Source organism: Excalfactoria chinensis, chromosome 6, assembly GCF_039878825.1.
Source record: "Excalfactoria chinensis isolate bCotChi1 chromosome 6, bCotChi1.hap2, whole genome shotgun sequence".
Lineage (NCBI taxonomy): Eukaryota > Metazoa > Chordata > Aves > Galliformes > Phasianidae > Excalfactoria > Excalfactoria chinensis.
The window spans coordinates 9,255,042-9,277,249 of record NC_092830.1 but is presented as its reverse complement, the minus strand read 5'-3'; the positions used below and the strand labels follow the sequence as shown (position 1 = coordinate 9,277,249).

Below are 22,208 nucleotides of genomic sequence, written 5' to 3'. Positions count from 1 at the left end.
GCACCTCCCAAGGCTTTAGGGGATACCAAGGTTAAGGAGCAGCATTCAGGGTGCCAGAGACTTTGACACCTTCTCTGAGCTGAAGAGCAGTGGACAGAGTGAGGACAGACTCAGGGTTGGTAAGGGACACTCAAAAGAATAAGGCATGTTCTAAGCGGCAAGTGTCATGGGAAGGTGTTTTGCAGATGCACAGGAAGACCTCCCCAACATCCCACTTGGACCCGATGGTTGAACTGTGTGCCGGAGTATGTGCAGGTTGGATATCGCCTGATCAGACTACAGACTGTGACAGGAAATTGCTGCTGAGTAGTACGTAGAGCCCGATTGGGCTGGTTTATGCAGAGAGGGTTCAGACTTGTGGGTGGAGCATGCACAAAGGTGTTGAGGCTTTTGCATGCTCCAGGGTTACCCATGCCACGCTGCACCATCATGACATTGCAATATTGGTTAGTACTCGAGGATGGTGTCCTGGGGAAGTCCACGTGACTGTTCAAAAAATCTTGGTAGGTTGGAACAGCATGGCACATAGACACTGTCAGGGCTAGGAGCAGGACAGCAGTCCACCACAGGGAGCTCATGGCCACGGCTGCCTAGGAAGGAAACTGTAAGAGTAACTCATTGCTCTGTGAGAGTCCCAGGTAACTCAGGTGCCCCTGCTGCACCCAACACAACCCACCACTCCCTAGGAAATTCTCCTGACCCCCAGATGCACTAATGTCCAACAGGAGATTGAGACAAACAAAGATCACCTTGACACCTGTCCCTCCCAAATGGTAAATGACCCCAGCCCACTCTACATACACAAGAAAGCCCAACTCCCTCCTGGCCCATAACCATAAAGTCTCCTCTAATTATCCAGTGCTAATTCGAGCTATTAAGGAGGCAGAACACTTCCTCCTGATCCTCTGGAGAGCTTCCTGTAGAACGGGGATGCTACACATATAAGCAAATTCCCACCCCCTTTTCAATACATTTTCACACCCCTTGTCCTCTCAAACACATACACGTGCCCCAGCAAAATACTCCACTGTCCTCGATGTCTCAGCCAACCCCACAGAGACACCTCTTTTCCCCGGGTCCCTCGTATCCTGCCCACCTAGGACTCACGTTGCCACTCTTTGGGTATTTGTGAGGATCTGTGCCTGTCTCTCCTCAGGGTCGTTCCACCTCGACCGTCGACCGCTTCCTCCATCTGGCAATGGTTCAGGGTATCAGCTGTGTCTTTTATTTAGTACAGTGTGACAGGAAACTCCTAAACAAGGAGGAGTCACCACAGTGCAGGGAGGAAGCACACAAGAGGCGGCACTTGGGGGGTTGGAGGATGGGATAGAAATTAAGAACTTACGGGCTCTGCTACTTTGGAAGGAACTCCAAGGCCCTGGTGTCCCAAACAAATTATAAGGGCCATGGTCAGAGACAGCTCAGGGCTGGCTGGCTGGTCAGCTGGTGATGTGGAGGTGCCGAATCAATGGGATCTGGGATGTGGATGGCTATGCTGCAAGCAACATGCAGGTGGCCCGGCAGCATTGCTGCAAAACAGATGCATAAGCAGCACTTCATGCTACAGCCCTAAGACTGCTGCCGAGGCTCAAAGCTGCAGCACTGCAGGGCCAAGCAGGGGTTTCACCCAGTTTTCACAGCAGGAGATGAGAGAATGAGTACAAGAAGACCCCAGGAACTGCTGGCATTTTCCTTCTAGTCAGGTTTGGTCACTGGCTGCACATCCCCACCTGGGACATCTGTGGTACTTCTTGCTGCCAGCTGTGGAGTAGAAGAATGTCATTATAATGCATACCTGGATGAGATGTGGTTGAAGAACCCAGGCCACAAGATCCTGTCTGGAAGATGAGATTCACCATTAGGGAAGAAGGCAACACACAAGCAAGCACTAGTGCACCAGCTCCAGACATCTCCAAAAACAGGGATTCACAAGGGACAGTTTTCAGGTTGTGTGGAAGGACTGTGCACTGTGGAGAAGGCAAAGTTACGGTCTGGAACAGCACACTGAGACTTGGCACTGTGCTGAGAGACTGCACCTGTATAGCTAAGAGCAAAGATTGCCATCTTTTTAAGATGGCTTCTTTCCTCTGCCCAAATGAACTTCTAAACCAAGAGGAAGGAGATGTCAGCATCACACACCATCCAAGACTGTGCCATGTTCTGCCATGTCCTTGTGATTCACCACTTCCTCATTTAAAAAGACGTTGATGTGGTCTGGTGACTGTGCAAAAGAATTTCAGCTTTGTGGTCTGTGTTACCTGCTGCTACAAGGACACAAACGCCTTTTGGCTATAGAAAAGTTCTGGTGCATTTTTGTCCCCTGCCAGTCCGTTAAGGATCCCAAGCCGGTGGCTATAACAACAAAAGGCAGAGCACTGTCCATTTATTTTCTCACCTGAGAACAGATGTTCTTGTCTTGCTTTGTGAATCACAGGGAGCCCACTAATGACAGTTCCGTGGCCATGCAACCAGTATCAGCCTTTGTCCGTGAGATGGGATGTTGGAGATGGCAAAGGATGAGGCGCAGCGGGCACGCTGCAGCTCTCCCCACTCGTTTTCCTGCACCAGCCCAGATGTGGCACGGGGCACTGGGCTTCACTGCATGCTTCTCTGCTCCTCTGATTCTAGCAGGGCTAAGCTCTCCTGTGTGAAAACAAGTATGAACTGTTGCCACTTTTTGATCATAAAGGCAGACTCACAGAATCACAGAATAGTTGTGTTTGGGACACCTGGATGTTGCCTGTTCCAACACCACTCCTCCAGTGGGTATGGACTTTTTAGTATATATTGGAGTATGTAGCATATATTCACTACTCAGTGTGGAGTAGTGAATGAATTTGTTCTTTTCTTTTTCTTAGTCATGCAGCTTTTGATTTACTCAGTAAACAGTCTTCTTCTCAACTCGCGGATCCTTGTACATTCACTTTCCCAGTTCGCTCTCCTGTTCCACTCGGGAAGTGTATCTAGCACCTAAGAGGTACACAGCTGCACGCCAAGGCAAAAGCACAACAGAGACACATACACTGTTAAGTACAGAATTACAAAAGGAAAATTCTCTGCAGCCCTTGTATATTGCCATCCTCTAGTTACATTAACGTACCTTTGAAAACCTGACAGCTGAGCTCAGTCTCATGTTGCATGTTAAATAAATACATATGTATTAGTATATGCATTTGTGCATGTATGTATATGTATATGTAATCACAGCCTGAACCACTGATTAATCAGCTGAGGCAAGCTTCAGGTCAGCTTTGGGAGCACAGGTGAGGGTAATTCAGCTGTGCTCCCGTATGGGGTAGAGCCTGACTCCACCTCCTCTAGACCTCATTTAAGGGCTGACCAGGGCTGGAGCAGCATCCCTTTGAGGTTGTTCTTTGGTGGAGTTTGCTTCTGTGTTTCCATCAGACTGATGGTCTCTATTGGGTGAGTCTTTCCATTTAATAATCTGTTAAATACTTGTTACTGTTTGCTTGCTTCAGTGTTTCCAGCAGACTGAAGGCCTCTATTGGGTGAGTCTTTCCTTTCTTCCATGCATGTGTACATTAAGCTTTAGCTATTTTTCTCTCTGTAAGAACATGTTTCTGAGGACTGTGTTTCCACTACAAGTGTTTGTTCTGTAGCAGCAATTCCAGTCTTTTATGCTTAACCTTTACATTTCACGTGTATTCCATGATTTCCAATAATCCATAAACTGTCATTCTATGAAATAATGCTTTCCCATTAGAGATCTCACTGCATGTTTCCTTTTGTTATGTTTTGAAAGCAGGTTTTCATTTCATGTGGTAGCAGAATTGTAGGTCGGAGATTAAACAGGTGACAGCATCAGGTAGGAAGCTAGGGCTGACTCGGGGGAGCTCAGGTGCACACAATGCAGCTGACAAGAAGGGGTGGAGCCAGGATCCTCCCCTTTGCAGTTCTCATTTAAGGGATGTTGGGGGTACCTTTTGTTACAGGTACCTGAATAAGGGAGGTTTTCTGTAGGTAAGTGGTGGGTTTACTTAATTTTGTTCCTGTGGCCGTATTTTTCTTTAAGTAAATTTTAGTTTTCTGTGGTTTGGGATGTTTTTTTCTAATCAGTCACTTATACCTTCAGTTACTTCAGAGTTGAGAAACATTGTTAGTGTTCCAACAACTGCTGCTTAGGAAAGGAAGTCCTGCTGCTGTGTAGTACCGTTGTTGTGGAGAGCTACCGTGCCTGGGTGAGCCACTTTAAACAGGCAGGCTTGTCTACTTTTATTTTTCCGCTTTTAAGGGAAGGAGTAGCAACTACTCAAAGGTGCAGGAGAAGCAGGAATAAACAGGTATGAATTATGGACCAAAGCTGTGAAGTTTTGTAAGTTAGGACATAAGAGTTGTCTCTAGAGTTTCTTTTTTGCTGTTTACCTTATTTTCTCAAGCTTACAGATACACTTTTATTTCTGTTTTATATTCATTATTTCAGGTTAGGGTAGTGTGAAGCTACCTGTTCTAGGGGAAAAAAGCCTGGCTTGATAGGGCTGAGAGGTGACTCGTGAATGTCATTGACTAGTTCAATTGCTCTTTAGTACTAGTGGAAATGATTTTTTACTCGAATGTACAGAACTGTGAGTTTTGGAGGTTATTACTTGACGTATAATGTAAATGTTTTGGCAGGCTGCTCAGCTCATAGGTTTCATAAATTATCAGGTAATGCTTGAGGTTACTAAGAGCAACTGTAAAGATCAAGCAAGTGATTATATTATGCAAAACAAGGGAAGATTTTGAGAATTGGAAATTACATGCACTTCCTGTAGGGTTACGAATCTTGCTCTGATAAGGAACAGGGTCTTTAGGGATGTGTAGACATCCCTTTGTAGCCGGGAGTCTGAATGCCAATGTTGATTTCTGAATAGAAGATGGTGTTCAGTGGTAATACTGTTTTTGTAATTCCTACAGAGTCTTCAGAGTAAATCCCCACAGAGACTACAGTCATGTAACATTTACATAGGGTGGAAAAAATAACATCCCAGGAGCTAGAGTGCATTCATTATACTCTCTATTCAGTACTGTGCGAGTAGGCTGTAAAGCTGGGCATATCACAGAGAGGGTTTTGTTAGGAGTCTTCACTGAATGTTTCCTTCCTGATGTTAATTGTGCTGCATGGTGTCCCTTAGCTGCCTCCATTCATATTGATGGAAAACACTCAATGTGGACAGAGACTGACTTTACTTCTTTGGATCAGTTGGAGCAGGGCTGTTTTAATTGGCAAATGTAGGGACAGTTTGTACCTTGGGTCTCCAGCTGTTTGAGCACAAGTTTTTTTTTTTTACATTCTTTGAAGGACTGAGTTTATTAGTGGCATTACTGGAGTTTATTTTTACTTCTGTAGTTACTAACTTGCTATTGTTTGGGATTTATTTTTTTACTTTTTTAAAGACTGGCTGGCAGCTCACATACTGTTGAGATTTGAAGCTTCTGATATCAGGTGTCTGAGGGAAAGGAGAGGTATTAAGAAGTTCCAGTTGGTGGATTCTTAACGTTGTGTCATAGTTAATGAAGTAATTAGCTTTGAGGGTTCTTTTCCTGCAGAGATAGTGATCTGTGAAGATTATTTTCTGGACTTTTGTTGATCCAGATGGTTATTCCAGAGTAATGTTATCTCAGTAGCTTCCAGCAGTTTGTCTTCAAGTGAGAGTTCACTTACTCTCATTTTAGCTGACATTACTGGCTTTGAAGCTATATCTAGGAAGTGGTCTGCTTAAAACACAGAATGTATTCTCACTTCAGTAAGAGCAACCCATTTTTCAGTGCTGTCTGCAGTGCAGTCCTGCAAGTTATTGAATTATGCAGGCTGTTAATTTCTGCTGTAGGGCAGCCTCTGTGAAGAGCAGAACTAGGAACCTACGATACAGCGTCACCTTTTGGAGGTGAAAAGGAATGGCAGTCTGAAAATACAGGATCTCTTCAGAGGTAAAACAAGGGTAGGGATGTTTATGCGGGCTCCTCCGTGAGCGTGTTCTGCTGTTACTGTGAAGGAGCTCATTTCTGTCTTAGGTACTTTAAAATGTCAGTGTTTGCTGGAACTGCTTTATGTACGTATGCTTTCATATACTACGTGTTGTGAATGATCTGATTGAGTTGCATTTTATCTTGTTCTGTTGTCACAGTGAAAGAAAGGATACAGAGTCTGATGGATTTTAGTCTTTTGGCGGCTCATCCAGAGACCTTTAGAAAGAAGTTACAGGAAGTCCCAGCTGATGTGGGTGGATGTAGAACCGAGCTGTACACCAGGTACATTTTTATTTTTGCTGGCACACTCTAATTGAGCGGGTATGAAGCTTCGGAGGAGGGTTTTAGCCGTTATGTGGCTCACTTGTTCCCTATTCTACGGCATGGTGAGCCCTTTCATCTGCCTGGCTTTGCAATAGCCTGAAGCAATGTGTAATCCCTCTCTCCTTTGCTTTTTGAGGTGTATGCTTGTAGCAGGCCTACTTCAACCAGCTCTGATGTCTGAGTAGGGATGTTTTGTGGTTCTTGTTTTGCTAATAGTCTTGTTTTGTGTGGGAGGGTTTATTTGGCTGATTCAAGGTGTTTCTGCAGTTTTAGGTTCCTTTCACTGGTGCATATGTTGTTGAAAATGAGCTGGTTTCTGTCATCTTTAAACTTCCTAAATGGCATTTATTCCACAAACCCTTCGTTTTTTTTCCAGAATATACTGTGAGACTTTTTTCTTTTAGGTCCCTTTAAGATGTTTACTTGGGTCGTCATGTTGTTTTCCGGGTATTTTTGGTGTATAATAAAAGCATGAAAATGTGCATTAAGCAGGTGGCATTAATTCTTTTCAAATGGAATGCATGTTTTTGAGGGAACAAAAGCTAAGAGATTAAGGAGTATCAAGAGAGATGTGTTGGGTATTTAGGTTGGATTATGGATCATTATTTTCAGAGATATCTAAGAAATTACTTTTTTTTATTTTTAATTGAGTACACGGGGATAATTAGTGAACATGAAAAATCATTGAGTGTGATTTTTGCCTTGGTTTCATCATAAATTGGTGAAGCGTTACAAAACTCCATGTGCCAAAATGCATTCCCTGAATGCCAGTGCTTTCTTTGCAGGGTGCTGACTCTTCTAACGAGGAGAGTTAATTTTGCATGACACCTTCTCCCTAGAAAATAAGTTTCTGTAATGTATGGTTATCTATTTAAAGTAGTACTGTCCATCACTACTAAATTGGCCTAGATAAAAACTACACATTGTGAATCAGGATCTAAAATCAATACCAGCTCTGATGGGTACTGACTTATTTGGGTATTGAATGCTGCTATGGTCCCACAGACAGGAAGTGCTAGAGGAAACGTGGAGCTGATTCCAAGGGTTTTGGTGTGAGATGTGAACTAGGTGTAGTTGCATCATAACTGATCAGTTTAAGACTGGTGTTTTTCCCTTTGAGTGCAATGCAGTTGTCCATAATTACTAACCGTCTGGGTACATCCACAAGAAGTTGCTTTCTGTGAAGGACTTGGTTCATTGACTGTACTGGACATCTCTATATGGGAGTGACTGTTTCATTGACTAAAGGAGTACAGGTGAGTGGAGATGAATCTGACTTCATGCTGAGCTGACCAAATGTTTATTAACTTGTTCTAAATGTCATGTTCTAAAAGTCATGTAAGCATGTCCTCTAACGCTGTGCTTAAGCTGATGATTCATGCTGTGACAACTGATACGGCATGAGAGCCTGTTATGTTTCTTTTTTTATGTTTTTATTAATTTTTAGCTTCATTTCTTTATCATCTCCTGTTGTGGTATTAATGTCTCAAGTTATCCATCGTGCTGTCTCTGTATTATATGCTATTTGAAGTTCAAGGTTTTATGTAGGAAAATGCCTCTACTGCATGAATGTAGGCGTCAGCTTAACTCTTTAGAACCTGATCACAGTTTCTTTCTATTTAGTTGTTTTTCTTCTGAGTGTGCTGTCTTACCTATGACACTACACAGGTGCTTCAGTAAGACAGTGTATAATTATTTTGCTGTTTGGATATAGGATTTATTCAGAAGAGGATGAAAAACTCTCATTTAGTTTTCATTTTAAAAAGAAAGAGGTAGTTTGTAATGTGCTGTGGTTGTTGTCTTTGTAATCTTGGTTCTCTGGATAGCACGTGAGAGCTCCCAGGTAGATAAATCTTTTGCGGGGGCCTGGGCTTAGAGAATGTTCCAGCCACTTGAGACAGCTGCTGCTTTTTCTGTGACCCCCTGAACTTGATTTTCCATTAGCTGCTTGGGGAAGTGATATGCCAATCGACTTCTGCCTTCAGGTAGCGTGATTTGTTCTTGTCCACGAGGCAGGATTGTGAAGGCTGTGTGGTTTAGAGAAATGCTTCCTGCCTCTGTGGCCCATCAATGGTCAGTTCCCCTTTGTGCAGTGCATGAGGATCTTAGGTAAGCTGTTGGGAAATAGTCTGTAGACAGGCTTCTTTGTCTTGTTTGTCTTTTGAGTATGTCAAGAGAGAAATCTGTGCCCTTGTTTTAATGCATGTTATGTTAATAGAAGTTGTGATCGACAGGTCTGAATAGAGCTATCTTCTGAGTCACAGCTATCACCTCCAAGGTAGAGCTGTCCTCAGTTTACTGTCTTTGTTTCAACTGGGCTGCAATTGCTTTATTCAGAGTGCGTGGCATATTGGTTTAATTTTTTCTCTAGTTGATAACTATGATATCATTTTATAAATTAATAATAATATTTTTTATTATTATTAAAGGTGTTGTAAAGCAGTGTTGTACAGAGTTGAGGCTGTTCACAGCAAAGTGTGCAAGGAGCCGGGAGGTAGCAGAGTTAGGAGAGTGGCCTGAATCTGACCTACGGGGGGTGGGTGTTCATCTGTCTTCTGCTCCGGGTTTAGCTGGAGCATTGGTCAGGAGGTGGTGAGCAATTACTTGTGCATCACCAGTTGTTTATATCCATTTATGTATATAAGCTTGTAATTCATATCCTTTTCTCTATTTTAGTAAATAGGCTTATATCAACCTATGTGGTGTTATATAATTTCCCCCCCCATTCTCTCCCCATGCCACTGTAGTTAGTGACTGTGTGGTGCATTCCCACCTGTGAGGTTAAACCTCAGCACTTGCCCAGCAATTTTCTTCCATCTGAAGTTGCTCATTTTTGTGTAAATGGCTTGTTCTGATGTTTAACTACTTGTAACTTTTCTTGCCTGTTAAGAGCCTACTCACAGGTGTGGCTGGCAGGGAGGCACAGTGCCAACCTGTTTCACAGGGCTCACTAACCATCTATTACTGTGACCACTGCTTTGTGTCTTTCCCAGCCATGTACTTCACAGAATCACAGAACTGTAGGGGTTGGAAGGGACCAGGTTGCACAGGTAGGAGTCCAAGTGGGACTTGAATAACCCCATTGGGCAGCCTGTTCCAGTGCACCGTCACAATCACAGTAAGGAAGTTCTTGCGCACATTTGTGTGGATCTTCCTATGTTCCATAGTATGTCCACTTCCCCTTGTCATGTCTCCACATACCTCTGAAGAGAGACTGGCCTTGCTGCTATTGCCCCCACACCTCAGATATTTATATACCTGAATTAGATCCCCTCTCAGTTGTCTTTTCTCAAGGCTAAACAGACTGTTTTCTTAGCCTTTCTTCATAGGGGAGATGCTCCAGTCCCTTCACTATCTTTGTGGCCCTCTGCTGGATTTTTTCCAAGAGGTCCCTGTCTTTTTTGGTACTAGGGAGCCCAGAACTGGACACAGTTCTGCAGCTGAGGTCTTACTGGGGCTGAGTAAAGGATCACCTTGTTCAGCTTGTTCAGTTGCTGACTAAGAAGGGGAGGCCATGCCAGCCCACACAGCCACAGTATTGGGGCCCTCATCTTCCTGTCTCCTAGATAGGCTCCGATATGTTCGCTTGCCCTGCCATGGTTGCGGATAGGTTTGTTTCCTTTGAGCTGAGGGCAAAGCTGTGTAGACAGCATTTTGCCTTTTCTGGTTTTGCTCTGTTGCACACCTTGCCTCACTGACTCCCATAGCTTCTTTCCGACACTTGAGGTTTTATGTGGCACCGTTATCTAATGTGGAGTGAGCGGCACCGAGGCTGTTATCTCTGTTTTGAGCAGAGGAGATGTACTGAAATTCCTGTTGCTGGAAAAATAAATTGATTCAAATCCTCTCAGCTTTAGTATGTAGTTTTGATCGCTGCACTGTTCAATAACATCACCTGAATACCCTCCTTCCTCCTCACTTCCCTCTTAGTAACACTTTCTCTGAGGGAAAACCAACTGTCTGTGGTTTCCACAGTAACCGCTCCCAGGTGATATGGGTACCTCCAGGGGAAGTGACGGGATTAGTAGTAAGAGGCATACACAGCTGTCGCAGAAACTCTGCAGCAACAGCTGTGCCTGGGAGGGTTTAAGTGCTAAGTGAGAATTTCCTTCTTTTATTAACTAGTCTTTGATTTCTTTTAGAAAAGGACATAATTCCTTCTGGGGAGGGGTGTTCTTAACTAATTTGTCAGTTAATATTATGTTCTTTTTGGGTACAGGCACGTGTTGCTTGGCCAGAAGTGTAATTGTTGATCAGGATGTTTTGACAAGGAATCAGCTCGAGTCTTCAGGTTTGTTAGCTGATGGAAGAGGAAGCCAGTTCTGCAGTGTCACTGAAGGCAGGTACGGGTTCGCATTTCTGAAATCCTTTTGAGTGTTATTTAACTAATGGTGTTAATTTTATTTTCAAGAGCAACACGACATTTCAATGAATGTGGCCATAGCTACACCTTGACATGCTGACTTCATCATGTTTATCCTGTCTTCTCTCTGCTCTATGGGATATGCAGGCTGTTGAGGTTATTAAATCTGGCAGGTGTGTTGTGCACATGTAGGAAGCAAGTAGATCCCAGCATATAGGGAATGAGTAGCTTTTGCTTCTAGGAGGTTTAAAAGACAGACTAAAAAGCTTTCTCCTTAGTGTCTTAACCTGTTGCTGGAACAGTGCAGTTGACCTGCAGAACAACACTCTGACTAACAAGAGTCAGAATGGAAGGTAGTTCATTTAAGGTATATGCACCTGAACGATGTGGAGTTTCCCCTACACTACCACAGCTGTGTAACTAGTGTCCCTCAAGCAGTGATATTTATACCATGCAAAATGCACACTCATGATTACCCAAAGTAGGTATTGCTAAACCATTCTACACAGTGGGTTGTCCTATGCTAACTAATACCTTGAATGTTTTCTTGCTTTTCACTCCGTCTTGGACATGCACAATGTATAGTCAAGTCAGTTTGAACGAGCTTTCTTTTACGGTGATTGGTCCAGTTTCTTATCTGAAGGTTTCAGATCTGCAATTCCAGGAGCTTTTTCCTTTGAAATGTGCTATGGATAAGCCAACGCCTTGCCCCCATTCTATCAAACTCCTCCCAAGTCCTGCCTATTCCTAGCAAGTTTCTCCCCAAACTCGGTTAACAGGTGACTGCCATTAAGTGACTAGAGAGATTTGCTTGCTGAAAGGAGTGGATGAGGCATGTTTGTAGTACTACTACTTATATTGAACGCTTCTTTTACACAGGTTGTGTTGTGTTTGGTCTGAAGGTATTTCTTAGTACTTCAGCTTCATTTTGCATATGTATACCTAGAAATGCTTGTCTTCGTTGCAAAGCAAAAGCTATTTCTGTACTTCTTTCTGTTCTGGCCCCTTTTCCACATGCACAGTCAGAATTCCTCAGTTTCTTCCTCATTTATCTGTAAAAGTGGTCCTTTCTGATGTGAGCTGTAGAGCTAATCTTCCAGCCAGCTGCTGAGGTGAGTGGTGAGCTTTTGGGATGGGGTGCCACAGAAATGTTCAAAGGCTAAAACAGCACACAGCAAATGCTCAGTGCATAGGTAAAGGGCTGTTTGCTGGCAGGCTTCAGCTGAAGGCAGTTAATCAACTTTTTGCCTTGATTAAACTTTGGAAGCTGCTGCCTGTATATATAAAATAAAAACAAAGAATGCATGTATGTCCTTAGTTACTTCCAGAGGTGCTGAGGTATGGATGAACACTGTCAGAGCTGTTTTGTTGAAGGTTTGCTCTGGAACGTCCAGGCAAGCATCATTAGGACTTATACTTTTCCACTTTGCATCACATACTGCTTTTCTTCCCTCATCTCGCCTGCAGCGTTAACTGTTTTTGATTAGGACTTACCTGTGCTTGCTGATGTGCTGAAGGCTATGGGGGAGGGACTTCTTTAAGGGTGTGCAGTAGCAGGATGGAAGAAAATAGCTTTAAACTGGAAAAGGGTAGATTTGTACTAGAAATCGGAACGAAATTTTTTACTGTGAGGGCGGTGAGATGCTGGAACGTGTTGCCCATTGAGGTTATGAATCCCTCCCCCCCTTCCCAAGCATTCAAAGCCAGGCTGGATGAGGCATGAAGCAACTTTGTCTAGAGGGAGGTGTCCCTGCTGACAGCAGGGCAATTGCAACTAGGTGATCTTCTAAATGTTCCTTTCAACCCAAATGATTTAGTGATTCCACGAGTATTCTTAATGTTCATCCAAACCTGTGGGAACTTTTAAGACCTTTCATTGCCCTTTTTTCAAGTCTATTTTGTTAGTTATTAAATCCATCTCTAGGTTAGTCATGTTGTTGTTCTCCACTTGGTTAAATAAAATTCCATGGTATGCAATGCAGCCTCTTTAAATACAGGGAGCAGAACAATTACTGTAGTCAAATCTCCCTTGAACACCAGAAGCAGAAAGTCTCCTGTTGTAAATGCGTTGCTGTTAGCCTTACTCACCGTATTGCATTTGGGAAAGCAACTGTGGGGCACGCTGTAGGTTCAAAATTCGCCCCTAAGGAAGAGTGGATGTTTTTCAACCAGGAGGTTAAGAGGTCAATCGTGTAGGGTGGACAGCCTACAGTGTAGTGGCAACACAGGTGAAGGCAGAAAGCCAAGGGACTGCTGCCTTCCTTCCTTACCTGTGGCAGGGGGATTTACGATGTCTGAGCAGTCTATGGGCCTGTGTTGCTTTAAATGTGTTTAATAGGATCCACTGTGGCTTTATATTTCTCTCTCCTGTTTTAGATACCTTGCCTTTCAGCTTGCTGGAAATTTTGAACAGAACGGGCATCAGCAATATACACAGTTGTATTGTCTCTGTTGTTTTCCCATGCTGGCAAGATGATCTCTTGGCTTCCACAGGCAAGCCCTATGCTTTCTTATAATTGCAATCGCTTGTTTATGGGATTTAGCTGTCAATGTTGCTGTGCTGTTTTGATAGTGTAGGAAGAGTATTGTGGTGGCTGTCAGTTATTTCCGCTTACCTCTGATGGCTCCCAGCGCATGTAACTGAGTAGCACGGAACCTGTTAAGCTTCAAGGCTGGCACTGCAATTTCCCTTATAGGCTGCTCTTGAGGCTAGTTTTCTTCCTGGCCTCCTCTTCTTTGCCCAGTGTCTTCAGTAGATGCTTTACCTACTGCTCCTTAAGGTCTAGTATAATGTCCCTGTTACAGATTCCCATGACAAAGCTAGACAAAGTCTAGTGTGATACATAAAGGGATAGATTGATTCAATTAAGCAAGGTGGTGCAATGAGCAAAACAGTGCTGGGTGCTGAGGGCAGTCTACACTCCACCAAGGTGCCAAGGTCGCAACTTGAACAAAGGATCAGTTCTGCAGTTACACAGTTCTTATCTATTGCATACGTTCCAGTCATTCTTGTGGCTGCACAGGTTATTGCTGGGGTCCTATGTTGTTGTGTGTGGGGGTGCACTTTCTTGTCTCCTGATGATCGTGGGGGTGAAATTCAGCAATCTTTTCTGTTATTCTCTGGTTATTTTCTAGCAGCTTATGTGCCCTGGCAATGTGTATTTTGCAGTGCATGCAGCTTCTTAGTTTCCCTTGTTTATAACACAATTTATATTTTACAACACTGTTTACATTCCAGGACACCTGAGAAAGCACCATTGAGTTTCGATCTGACTAACAAACTGAACCCTTACCTATCACAGTTCCTGTCCACTCGAATTCAGGTGCTGTTTGTTATAGCCTTACTGAGGCATGTGAGCCTGCATGCGAAACTCCTACTTAATTCTGTGTTTTCCTAATGAAAGCAGCAGAGCTGGTTACTTAAGGGCTGAAAATGAACTGTGAGATTTGTTATGATTTTTGTGTGTGTCACTAGATTTCTGCTTAGTTGGTATGCTCCATAGCCAAGCAGGGCCTTTGGCCTCCTTTACAATTAGGTTGTGAACATGTAAAAGCAAGTAGACTGCAAACTGTTGTGATTAGTGTTAACTCGAACACTGCAGCATCTGACTTCTCAGTTCACAATGGTTTTGAGACAGTGTTTTTGAGTTTCACTGTCTTAAGGAATTTTATTCATTTTGTCTGTTTTCCTGGTACCATCTTAGTTTTTCTGTGATTGAGGCTCGACTCTCACATGGATTTTTGGGATCCAGAAATACACCAGGGTATTTCCTTTGTTCCCAATAGCTATAGAGAATGTAATGTCTTTTATGCTCCAATTGATGGACTGGATTACGTGAGCCATAATTAGTGCATCTCTGGCAATAGGAGTAGGAAGACTTGATGTGTGGGTAGGGTGATCAGGGGAAAATTCTCGAATATGTGCTTAAGTACCTAAATCCTTAATTAGGGTATCCTTGGCTAGAATTGTTTTGAATTTAAACCTACTTCAAAGTCCTGCACACCCTGCAGGGTTTTCACTCTACTTTTCATTGTCTCTTAGCTGAATGCCCCTCAGTGTATGTCCCAATTTGCAGCTCATTCCAGTACAGAGCATCTAGCTCCTCACTTTCTACTGTCCATCCCCCTTCTGCCTCAGCAACATAGTTGACAACCTATCCAACTTTGTGCTACAGCTCCTCCTTTCCCGGTGAGTAACTCCCAGAACCTCTCCTCCTGCATCTCTTTACCCCATGACAGACAAAATGCTTCTTGTGCTTGTCTTCTAGTCCTTTATAAACTCCCCCAAAGCCTTCTGCTCTCTAATGTACTCCACTCCTGCATTCAATCTTTTCCACTACATTCTAGTATATGCAGCTGGACAAACGGGAGGCCTTTCCCCCAGAGAATTTCAAGTTCCTCAGTGCAGGAATCTCAACGTATGTCCCTTTTCTCCTTCTCCTTGTGCTTCAAGGCAGCAAAGCAGGTTAAGTCAGGCTAGGCGTATACTAGCCCTTTGTGCGCTGTGAGAACAGATGACTCCAGGCAAGGTCTGGAAGAACACTAAGGCTAGCAATACTTCAGTGTGGTACTTTTTAAATACATTGTTGCTACTCTTATTTCTCTTGCCAAGTAAGCTGTACAGGATTCCACACCTTATGAAGCAAGTTCAGTCCTATGAGATCTTTAGAACTGTTAGGTGTTTATCCATGTGTTTATTTGTATGTGTTATTTACGGTCACATGTTAACATCTATCTGTTAGATGAAATGTGCTTTCAAACCAAAGGGATTTGGATGGGTTATTTCTGGTTCGGCACTTTCGATGAGTGCAGTCTTATGGAGCAAGTGTTATTACACCAGTGTATAGTTGCCCGCACCACTGTAGAGTTGTGCTGCTTCTCTCTTTTTCCCTGGGACAGCCTGGAGATACTGCAACCTGAAGTGAAAACATCACCAGCCTTGGGCTTTCTTTAAGACATGGAGGTTGCAATGAATTAATTTTGGATGAACTGTTTATTTGCTCTGTGTGGAAGAGGAGTGATAGCGCATTACCAAGCAGAATACCGACAGCACTGAAACAGTTTTTCCCATTGAAGAATGGGAGCTGGCAGTGAAGGACTACTGTAGTGCATTCTCTTCACAGATTACCAACAGGCTACTAGATGCCTTTCTAGGAGGGATTGGTCTTGCCGAGGTCAGGTCTATGGGTCACAAGTGAGTATGTTGATATTAAATACATGTGAAGTGAGGTCAGCATAAATGAATACCAACTTGGCACCTGAACCCACATCCGAGCTATTTCACTTGCTGTTTTTAAAATGCTGCTGGTAGTATAATTTTACAATTTTACCTGAGGCTTGCATTTGCTAATTTCATCCTGGAAGCTGTTAATTCATGTGCTATCTTGTGCCAGTCAGTCACCATCCTACTGCTTCTGTTTCCAAGATGTTTCGGTACTCTTATGGTATTGATATGTTGATTCCCTTCAAATCTTCTTCCATTCTGTCCCGAAGACCTTTGCTGAACAAAGAGCCTGGGGGGTGATTCCAGTCCTTACCGATATCTCTTCAGGCACATCCTTAGATATGTCGTGACTTGTATATTTTTACAGTGTGTACTAGAAAGCATTAAAACACATGTTGTTGCTAGTTTATATCTATATACTGTTAATTATTTTAACTTCGCCTCTTTAGATCCTTTATTACTCAGGTCTTATTTGTCCAGCACCAAAAATTGGTAGTTTTATTTCAGACAGCTGGACAGACAGGAGCTGCAGCCTTTGTACCTATGACTTCTACCTAATAACTACAAATTTCTTTACTTATATGTTCTTAATTTGTTCTAAATGCAGAAACAACTTTTGATTCCCACGCTATGGCAGCTCCTGTTCTGTTTCTGAGTGTTTGCAAGCTGTGACTGGGTCAGATCAGATCTTGCTTAACCTCTTGATCTATGAAATGTACTGTGCCAGGATGATACAGCTTTTGAGGTATTGCATTCACTGCTGGAAAGAGTGACAAATTCGTGGAAGATAAACCTACTGAAGACCGTTAACTATAGAGAAACCACCTTTACCAGAACTGGAATCGCACATAGCTGAAGATGTAGGAGCCCTCTGGGGAGTGCCATTATTTGCCTGATAAAAGGGTGTGCTCTTCTGCAGGCATCTACCATCAGCTGCCGTTCAAATTGCAGGACTTACATTTGTCTTTAAAGGAAAGAATGTTACAGGGAAGAGGGTGAGGAGCCGAGCTGTGGTCCCCTCGTTCAGTGGGTCTTGAGGGCAGAAAAGGCCAATTAGGAGTGTTCCTCTGTTGAATGCTCGTTCTGTTAATTCTTGAGAACTAAGCGGTTGGTGCGTGATTTTTGTACTAACTGTAACTAACAGGGGGTTAGCAGCCAGGTTTTGTGTAATGCCAAATTATAATAAAATAGTTTATATATAATAAATATATATAATAAAAAAATAAAAACACAACTACTGATTGGACTGTAGGTCTCTGTACATGCCCATCATGGAATTCATGGTGCGTTTTCTGGTTCTTCATTGATATTTCCTGGTAGATGTATGATGCTGGTTTGGTGGCGATTTCTTAATGTGTTGCCATATTGTTGTAGAGAATTGTACTTCAAAGGAGCTGTGATCTACAAATAACCTCTTCTCAAAGAAGTGTTCATTGTTTTCTTTGTACTTTGTAATGTGAACCCAGAGTCCAGTAATTTTCACCATTTATTAAAGAAAAAATACACCAGAATGGCCTTTATTCTTCCTGCAGTCTCACACTTCCAGCTGTCCCCAGCTGTAAACTGGAGCCTGATGAGCTCTTAGTTGCCTGGTGTGCAATGTGAGAGAAATCAGAAACTTTCTCTGTTAACTTTCCTCTGCTTATGTTACATTGTTGCAGCTGGACAAACAGGAGGCCTTTTCCCCCAGAGAATTTCAAGTTCCTCAGTGCAGGAATCTCAACGTATGTCCCTTTTCTCCTTCTCTTTGTGCTTCAAGGCAGCAAAGCAGGTTAAGTCATACTAGGCGTATACTAGCCCTTTGTGCGCTGTGAGAATGGATGACTCCAGGCAAGGTCTGGAAGAACACTAAGGCTAGCAATACTTCAGTGTGGTACTTTTTAAATACATTGTTGCTACTCTTATTTCTCTTGCCAAGTAAGCTGTACAGGATTCAACTCAGCTTAAGAAGCAAATTCAGCCCTTATAGGGGCTTTTGAGCTGTTTGGCGTGTTTAGCCATGTGATTATTTGTGTGTTATTTGTGGTCACATGTTAACACCACAGTTTGTGAGATGAGAAGTGTTTTCAAACCAAAGGGATTTGGATGCGTTATTTCTGGTTTGGCACTTTTGATGAATGCAGTCTTGTAGAGTAATTGTTATTACCCCAGTGTTTCCTACATGTGTGTTTGAAAAGTTTGCTTACATAGATGTAAGTCTGTGGAAAACAGTAATGTTGACACATAGTGGCTTAGCAGGAGCTCAGACCACCACTGTAGAGTTGTGCAGCTTCTCTCTTTTCCCTGGGGACAGTCAGGAGCTACTGCAACCTGCAGTGAAAACTTCACCGGCCTTGGGCTTTCTCTAAGACATGGAGGTTGTAATGAAATAATTTTGGCTGAACTGTTTATTTGCTCTGTGTGGAAGAGGAGTGACAGCGCATTACCAAGCAGAGTACTGACAGCACTGAAACTGTTTTCCCCACTGAAGAATATGAGCAGGCGGTGAAGAACTACTGTAGTGCATTCTCCACAGATTATCAGCAGGCAACTAGATGCCTTTCTAGAAGGGATTGGTCTTGCCAGGGTCAGGTCTATGGGTCACAAGTGAGTATGTTGATATTAAATACATGTGAAGTGAGGTCAGCATAAATGAATACCAACTTGGCACCTGAACCTAGGTCCGAGCTATTTCACTTGCTGGTTTTAAAATGCTGCTGGTAGTATAATTTTACAGTTTTACCCGAGGTTTGCATTTGTTAATTTCATTCTGAAACTTGTTAATTCACGTGCTATCTTGTACCAGTCAGTCGCCGTCCTCCTTATCGATATCTCTTCAGGCACATCCTTAGCTATGTCACTACTTGTATATTTGTACAGTGTGTACTAGAAAATATTAAAACTCATGTTGTTGCTAGTTTATATGTATATACTGTTAATTATTTTAACTTTGCCTCTTTAGATCCTTTATTACTCAGGCCTTATTTGTCCAGCACCAAATATCGGTAGTTTGATTTCAGACAGCTGGACAGACAGGAGCTGCAGCCTTTGTACCTATGACTTCTACCTTATAACTACAAATTTCTTTACTTATATGTTCTTACTTTGTTCTAAATGCAGAAACAACACTTGATTCCCATGCTATGGCAGCTCCTGTTCTGTTTGAGTGTTTGCAAGCTGTGACTGGGTCAGATCAGAAGTCAATCTTGCTTAACCTCTTGATCTATGAAATGTACTGTGCCAGGATGATACAGCTTTTTAGGTATTGCATTCACTGCTGGAAAGATTGACAAATTCGTGGAAGATAAACCTATTGAAGACTGTTAACTATAGAGAAACCACCTTTACCAGAACTGGAATCACAAATAGCTGAAGATGTAGGAGCCCTCTGGGGAGTGCCATTATTTGCCTGATAAAAGGGTGTGCTCTTCTATAGGCATCTACCATCAGATACATCTACCATCTATGCCGTTCAAATTACAGGACTTACATTTGTTTTTAAAGGAAAGAATGTTACAGGGAAGAGGGTGAGGAGCCGAGCTGTGGTCCCCTCGTTCAGTGGGTCTTGAGGGCAGAAAAGGCCAATTAGGAGTGTTCCTCTGAATGCTCATTCTGTTAATTCTTGAGAACTAAGCGGTTGGTGCGTGCTTTTTGTACTAACTGTAACAGGGGGCAACCAGGTTTTGTGTAATGCCAAATTATAATAAAATAGTTTATATATAATAAATATATATAATAAAAAAATAAAAACATAACTACTGATTGGAATGTAGGTCTCTGTTCATGCCCATCATGGAATTCATGGTGCATTTTCTGGTTCTTCACTGATATTTCCTGGTAGATATATGATGCTGGTTTGGTGGCAATTTCTTTATGTGTTGCCATATTGCTGTAGAGAACTGTACTTCAAAGGAACTGTGATCTACCAGTAACCTCTTCGCAAAGAAGAGTTCATGGTTTTCTTTGTACTTTGTAATGTGAACCCAGAGTCCAGTAATTTTCACCATTTATTAAAGAAAAAATACACCAGAATGGCCTTTATTCTTCCTGCAGTCTCACAATTTCAGCTGTCCCCAGCTGTAAACTGGAGCCTGATGAGCTCTTAGTTGCCTGGTGTGCAATGTGAGAGAAATCAGAAACTTTCTCTGCTAACTTTCCTCTGCTTATGTTACATTGTTGCAGCTCCATCTTCCCACACCTTTAATTTTCTGTCTGCTGCTTTAATTTTAGTTTGTTGTTATTAGTAGTGTTGAACTGCTATCTAGCTGCATCAATATAGAGTTAAGTTTTCCTAAATGAGCATGAATTGCTTTGTTTGCCTGATGCTTATGCTGCAATGAGAATGCCCCGATGCTTACATGTTATCTTAGAAAACAGTTAGGAGAGGATGAAAAAGATTTGTCCAAATGCTATTAGAAGGTGATGGGGCTTTCTTATTTCTTAAGTTAGGGTCTGAAGATGATGTGTTTTTTACCTCCATTGTGTTTCTCTTATCTTTTTAGCCATGGTTAAAGTTACTTTTAGTGTTATTGCCTCAACTTATCACACACTGTGCAATATTGACTGGAGATGGATTTGAGTGCTGATGTACAGTGAGCTTGTAACTTGAATTGAGCATTACAGTGATGTTTGCCATGTATTTGGCCTAAGTTTTAACTTGTCATTTCTTGTAGGTGTGGATTTCTTTTAGCCTCTCTGGAATACTCAAAATACTGAAATCAAGAACTACAAGTATGTAAGGTTAATATGTAAGAGTACAAGACTGTCTATATGAAGTTCCAAAGTTTAGCCAACCCAGTATCCAGTGTCTAACAGCAGCCTGCAGAAAATGGTTAGGAAGCATCAAACAAGATGCGCTTACGGTGAACATTTCACTGGGTATCCTTCTGTCCTTCAGAAAGCTGCAGTTGAGTGCCTGCCTCAACCACAGGTAGCTCTGTGTTTAGCAGCCTTTGTGTATAGATGATAGGTTTGTTTTTTTTTTTTCAACATCTATAAGACGAACTGGACACAAAATCCTGTGGCAAAGCAATTGCAAACTGTTTGAAGATATGAAGATGCGTTTCTTAAGTTCACTTTGTGTTTTCTATCTAATGTCTTTGTGGAGAATATTGCTTAGTTCTTAAATAGGAAAAAAGCTATGAATTATTCCCTTGTCTGTATAGCAACCAGAATTACTCATTCTCCCAGTGAATGAGCCAAGAGAAAATAAAGCTTGCTCACTGAGTGTTGCTTGTGTATTGGATAAGAGTGCGATTACACATATCTGGGACTTAGTCCTGCCTATGGGAGGCATTTCTGTTTCTAGGTAATGTTTACAAATGGAACAGATATTTTTACTGTGGTGGTCTATTTCAGGGAGAAAAATTCAATGAAAATAAATACTTCAAAAAATTAAAACTGAGCTTTATCTTGGAGACCTAAGCTAGTATTCTGATCACCTTCCTCTTCTGGAGAAAAATAATATGATTCAGATAAAGCAGTTGTATATGACTTTTCATATATTGAAGCTAGAAACAGCATGTAAAACTTACCTTAGATCTGAATCTAATAGATTTTTACTCTGTGGTTTATAATTGTTTTGCGTTACACTCCAGTCCTTGGAATCTCCAGTGTTACATTTACATAGTTGTCAGAGGTATATTTTCTATTTAGTATTGTTCTGATACTTCCTGCATAGTTCACTAGTGGAAATTAAAACTTTATTAAGAACAATGTCCATGCTTCATTCGACATTAAGAAGTATTGAGAGCTCTGTGTTGTTAACACTTGTCTGTTCTGGAACCAATGGCAAATCGTCTGCCAAGAGGCGCTCAGTTTAATAGTAACGCAGTGCTAAGCAGGTACTGCATCAAGCTACTAATGTACAGTCAGTGTTATGAGGATGTCAGCATGGGCCTGTGTATGGAATATTAATTCCCCAGTCATTCATTTGTTGTATGCATGTGAAGACACTGTATAGGAAGTGAATGGTTGTTTTGTATGCTCAGAATTTTTTTTTAAACAACTTCCTTTTTTCTGCATTGCAAATATCTATAAAATTGAAGCTTTCTTAAAGGTGTATTAGAGTGATGAAATAACTATAAAAGAAGATGACAGGATTTGAAATTCCAGATACCTTCTATGACTTTATTGGAAGTACGTTAAGTGAATTGATGGCTTGTTCTTAAAAAATAAAATTGTTCTTGTTCATAGCTACTTAAATCTGCAAATTGAAGGTATCTTTTTCAAGTATTTTCTGTTGCAAAATCTACGTTCACACTACTCTATATGTGAACTGTGAAAACAGGACTGCCCTGAAAGTAATGGCTTCCTCCCAGGTTGCATTTCATGTTTCTGAGGTCAAACAGA

General features: G+C 42.1%; 1 long non-coding RNA gene across 3 annotated transcripts; it reads left to right on the top strand.

The window, feature by feature from the left end:
- The first annotated feature begins 3,368 nt into the window (after positions 1–3,368).
- Positions 3,369–22,009, top strand: LOC140254190 (uncharacterized). Of its 3 annotated transcripts, none has more exons than XR_011904086.1 (5): positions 3,369–3,423; positions 6,126–6,249; positions 7,412–7,547; positions 10,511–10,634; positions 20,531–22,009. It is a non-coding gene; the product is annotated as an uncharacterized lncRNA (long non-coding RNA). The 3 variants fall into 3 exon arrangements; XR_011904085.1 differs by lacking the exon at positions 20,531–22,009 and adding an exon at positions 16,486–17,364; XR_011904087.1 differs by lacking the exon at positions 20,531–22,009 and adding an exon at positions 15,778–15,844.
- Positions 22,010–22,208: the final 199 nt, after the last annotated feature.